The sequence below is a fragment of the Amaranthus tricolor genome, chromosome 12 (assembly GCF_026212465.1).
Source record: "Amaranthus tricolor cultivar Red isolate AtriRed21 chromosome 12, ASM2621246v1, whole genome shotgun sequence".
Lineage (NCBI taxonomy): Eukaryota > Viridiplantae > Streptophyta > Magnoliopsida > Caryophyllales > Amaranthaceae > Amaranthus > Amaranthus tricolor.
This window is the reverse complement of record NC_080058.1, coordinates 3,910,247-3,916,246: the sequence shown is the minus strand read 5'-3', so window position 1 is coordinate 3,916,246 and position 6,000 is coordinate 3,910,247.

The window sequence follows — 6,000 nt, the reverse complement described above, 5'->3', positions numbered from 1 at the left end:
ACCCCAGATCTATCCTCAAGCGCAGTGGAAAAATCCTCTATAACCACTTGTTATCCAAAACAAAATCAGTAGACTTAAATGAGCTAAAATTCATTAACTGCAAGACCATAAATTGACAAAACAAACAGGAGAAAATGAGTAATTATGGAGTACATTTCATTATATTTATTCTCTGATATTAGATTTTTGTTATGTAATTAAAGCTTAATTTCAAATGACTTAAGCTTTTTATACACATAAACAAGGCTAATAATGTTTTTTTTTCCCTAAATGCAACAAATTTGTCATAGAGATCTTAAGGCAGTTCAGAATTTGACAAAACAAATTTGTTCTGGAAAACACTATCTTAGATGGTAGTTCAAAATCGCCTCTCAAAATCTGCGACTTTGGCTACTCTAAAGCAGGGAAACTCCTCTGAATCTATCATTTTGTTTATAATCAATTACTAATCATGACTAAATCTTTGTTAATTAGTCATGACTTTGGCTACATTCTCAAACAAAATCGACAGTAGGAACATGATGGAATATGATGGAAAGGTAGTGTAACAACTAGTGAATAGTGATAAGCACTAAAAATCAGCAAATGTAACCTAAAATCAGAAAAAATTAAACGAACATCAAAATGGATAAAAAACAATGAATATAACCTAAAATTAATTGATTGCTCATTTGTCAAATGAGCTTATAACTCAATGCTAATTTGTGAAATAAGCAAACAGCTATGCTAATTGATTGAATTATTTTAGTAGTTGATGACAATTCTGATTTCATAATCTGATGGAATATGATGAAATCGACAGTAGGAACATGATGGAAAGGTACTATAACAACTAGTGAATAGTGATAAGCACTAAAAATCAGCAAATGAAACATTAACAATAGACTCAGAGAGCAATGAATGTAAACAATAAACTCACATTAACGAACATCAAACGAAAAATAAAACAATGAATGTAACCTAAAATTAATTGAAAACAGCAAATGTATAAACAATAGACTCACATTAACGAAAAATTGATGAAGATTGAAGAACTTGTGATGAAAAACCATAGAGCAGCAGAGAAGAAGGAGAAAAATGAGCGAAAAAGGAAATTAAACGAACATTAAAACAAAAATAAAACTAACCTAAAATTAATTGAAAAAACAGCAAATGTATAAACAATAGACTCACATTAACGAAAAATTGATGAAGATTGAAGAACTTGTGATGAAAAATCAGAGAGCAGCAGAGAAGAAGGAGAAAAATGAGTGAAAAAGGAAATTAAACGAACATCAAAACGAAAATAAACTAACCTAAAATTAATTGAAAAAATAGCAAATGTATAAACAATAGACTCACATTAAAGAAAAATTGATGAAGATTGACGAACTTGTGATGAAAAATCAGAGAGCAGCAGAGAAGAAGAGAGAAAAATGAGCGAAAAAGAAGGAGTCATTGAGCAGCGAGAGAAAATGAGCGAAAAAGAAGAAGGAGGAGAGAGAAAAATCCGTAGGAAATAAGAGAGAAAAACCAATTTGTTTTGTTTTATTTGTTATACCGGGTTGTATTATGACCTCTAAATGTAGTTGATCCAACGGTTGTAATATGTCCTCACATAAAATAGGATTCTCATATAAGGAGGTGGCCTCATATGATCCTATTTCTACCAATCAGTATCTATATCTAATTCCTATATGCAATAAGTATATGACAAATAACACCCATTTGGAAATTTGTCTTTGAGAAAATTTCCGGAAGTTGCCCATATAGTTGATGAGTTGAAAACATCAACAATAAAGTAAGTGCAATAATGTTGGGTTTTTTTTTTTTTTTTTTTTTTTTCTTGTGGCTTCCCAGTTCCCAGTTTGTTGAGATAAGATTAGGAGCTAGCTAGTCCAAAACACCACAATCCACAAAATCAAAAGTTGGTATATTTGCTATTTCCATTATTGGAATATCCATTCCATTAGGGATTATTGGTATTTCCATTATTGGAATATCCTAAACCAAAAGAGAGTTTATATTACATTTACAATAATAACGTGTACAGTTATATTATGATAGACGTAAAAAAATAAACAGAATATAATAAATGTCATACAGAAATTTAACGTAATTTAGTAACAATGTGTTAGCTACGTTTACAGATAGAGAGAAAAAAATACAAAAAACCTCTTTTCCAAACATGTGCATAGCGAATATATAAAAATAGAACTCATATTATCCAAAAATTATCTGATAATAAGTAATGGGCAAACAGCAAAGTAAAAGCACTTGTAGACAAGTTAGCTTTTATTTCATCATGTTCTTCTAGTGTTGCATGTCTCATATTACTCAATTATCGACAACAATTGCCAACCCACCACTTCTGCTTTTGTGATTTTTTTTTTTTTTATTTAATCAACTAATCAAGATAAGGTAGAATTAGTTCATGGATCTAAGAGAGTGGATTATTACTTCTACCTTGTATAGTTAATAATGGATGTAAATCAGTTTGCTGCTACGCGGGCTGCCCAGACATAACATGTCTAAAGAACGACACAATCGATAATATGGAGTAAAATAGCACAACGAACATAGAGCTGGCCCCACTCGTGGGCCCCGGACAAATGTGTTTAATCGCAAAGTAAAGGTGAATTAATAAGGCGTAATTATTTTAGAATTGAGTTTTGTCTTAGTTGAAAAGTAAATAATTTAAATATCACTTTTTCAAATAAGATCATGTGTACGTTTCTCACCTAACTTCTCCCCTTAGTCCTCCTGTAATTAAAAAGGGTCTAATTATTTTGAGTTGAATGGTTATTGTACTCCCTCTATTCTATTTATTTTTGCACTTTAAAACATTTCCCTTTAAAAAGGATAAATTTAAAATAATTTTTTGAGCAATATATAAAAAATATAATATATTCACGTGATATTTTGTTAGATTTATCTGGATGAATAATTTTTTAATTATATATTTTTTATTATTTTTATGATATATTTTTTGAGATACTAAGCTTAAAATTCAATTTGAGACTATAAAAAAAAAAAGGTAAGTGGGAAAATAAATAAAGGGCGTGAGTGTGAAAATAATTGATAAATTTTATTGAAATTTAAGAAGGTTAAAGTAAACTTTCGAAAATCGCAAACGTGGTTAATTAGCCTCTTAAGTTTTGTCTATTGTGAAATTAAACCCCTTCACATTTGATTGAAACAAATTTGCCTCATACCTTTTTTTCTATTGCGAAATTTTATAATTTAAATGTTTTTTAAAAAAATTATTATCAAATCCGGAACAAATTTTGAAGGTTGTGTTTAGGAATATATTCATTAATTCTTAAATGAGACGGTCTCACGGTGAGACCATCTCTATTGGACTGGCCCTATATACACATTCTATCTCAAAGTAATCTCTCATAACGTTAAAGTGATTACTTATAATTTTAAAATAATCATTTTTTATAGTTTTAGAGTGATTACTTATAACCTTAAAACGATCATTTACGATCTTAAAATTATCAATTAAAGAAATGGGCTAATATATGGACCCGTCTCATGGTGAGACGATTTCATACAAGACGAGCTGATAAATATTTCATTTTAAATTGTATTTTTTAATTATGATTTATAAAATAAATATTTTGAAAAGGACAAGGTTTGAAAAAACATTAAAAGAATTAATTCAAATCTAAATAAAATCTTGATTTCCAAATATAGCATTTATCACATTGTGTATGAGTCACAATGATAATTTAAAATTAGGGTGTTATTATTTATCGTCACCTTTTTCATTTTATCGCCACCCCTAATGAAATTACGAGTTTGCCCCTAGACTTTTAAAAATTACGAAATTGCCACTACAATTAAAACATGTTAAACAAATGTAAATGGCACTTAATAACGCTATTATCACTTAATAACAATATTATCGGAACTATATATATATTGAATTTTCAGAGGCGTTCTTGTAGTATATACAAATTCAAACACGGTACTATCTCTCTAAAAACACTACCTTAACTTAAACAAGCTACAACTTTACATCGAACAACAATGGCATACCAAAACGAGCATGATAACGATTCGGTAAGTAATTAATCGATTCGAAATTTTTATTTAAAAAAAAAATTTCCAGTTGAACGTTGGGTCTGACTATGTCTGGCCGCCTGTTCTTGCCTTGCTCGCCTTGCAGATCCCGTAACCCCCCCTCATGAGGATCCCCTCTCATGAGGATCCCCTCTCAGTAAAGTCGGCCTAGAGCTATTGCCGCTCAATAACCCGCTAAAAAACTATTTTCCTTTTCCTTGATTTCCAGTCATTTACTATAATTTTCATATTTTAATTACTATTAATAAAAAATTAAAAGCATAAAAAATTAAATTAATTATATTCATTTTAATTACACTTAAAATATTAATTTAATATAAACACTTATAATCATATAAATTATTAACAACTAAAATAATTCACAATTACAAACAAATCAACAGTTATTATATTCATAAATATTTAAACAACTAAAATTTAATAAATTGATTAAACAAAATAAATTCATTCGAAATTCAAAAAAAATAAAAAATAAAAAATTTTTCATTCGAATTTTTTTAAAAAAAAAAAAAAAAATCCAGTCGCACAAAAAGTGTGACTGTACCTAGGTACAGTCGCACATTTTGTGTTGGAATTTTTTTTTTTTTTGCTTTTTCTCAATTTTAAATTAAAAACTACTTCTTACAATAACATTATCATAATATAATGCATTACAGCATTTATTAAATAAAAATAACTAAAAAAATAAATTAATTAAACAAAACAAATTCATTCGAAATTCAAAAAAAAAATTGTTCATACCAGTCGCACAAAAAGTGCGACTGTACCTAGGTTGAGTCGTACTTGTTGTGCGACTGAAAATATTTTTTTTTTTAAAAAAAAAAATTTCGAATGAATTTGTTTAGAAATTACCTCTAGTTTTTGTTAATGACTTCGATTTCAAAGCTTTAGCTCCGACTAATTTTATGTGAAAATTTTGAGTTTTTGGAAGTGATAAGAGTGTTATTGAGTAAATTTGAAGTGTTTTATAGAGGTTTTAAGTACAGTGGCAATTTCGTAATTTTTTTAAGTCTAGAAGCAAATTCGTAATTTTATTAAGAGGGTGATGATATATTGAAAAGAATGGCGAAAAATAAGAATTGCTCAAAATTATTGTGATAGTTAAGCCTTTGATGGTTACAACATGTTGATAAGAATTGCGTAAAATTATTGTGATAGTTAAGCCTTTGATGGTTACAACATGTTGACTATATTATAATAAACATGTACTTGCACTAAATAAAATGTAATGAAAATTACAGAAGAAAAAAATATAGTTTTATGTAGCTAAAAGAATGTCATTTTGAAGTTTACATCAGCATATTTGGAGAAATTATGTTGCAAATAAAAATTTAATTTAATTTCACAATAGAAATAAATAAGGGGCTAATTTTCGTCAAAAGTTTAGCGCTTAATTTTATAGTAATTGGCAAAATTTGAGATTTGAGAGTATATACATTTGCGATTGAATTAAATTAATTAGAATTAGACTCGACTTAATAGATTCCGAAATTTAGTCGGATAGTAGAGGTCTTTCTTATACTCTATATTTATTTTACTAAATTAATTTTATTCTTACACGAAGATAACGTGAACTAATTGTTAGAGTATAATTATATAAGATATTTTAATGCTTTCGGCCATTGACTTAAGTTTTTTATTGAGATGATTCGTTAATATAATACTAAAAATTAATGGATGTCGATTCAAATCTCACCTATTTCTCATTTTGTCAAGAAAGCAACTCAGCCAAAAACTTAAACTAATGGTTAAGGCCTCAGAATATGTTATGTACTTTAACACATCTCCTCACACAAGAGCCTTTTGGGCTATAAGTGTGGATGACACATAGACCCTCATTATAGCTAGGTGCTAAAAATTTCACTTTAAATAAGAGGTGGTTGAAACTCGAACTCGTGACCTCTTGTCACTAGGGATGGGCACGGGTCT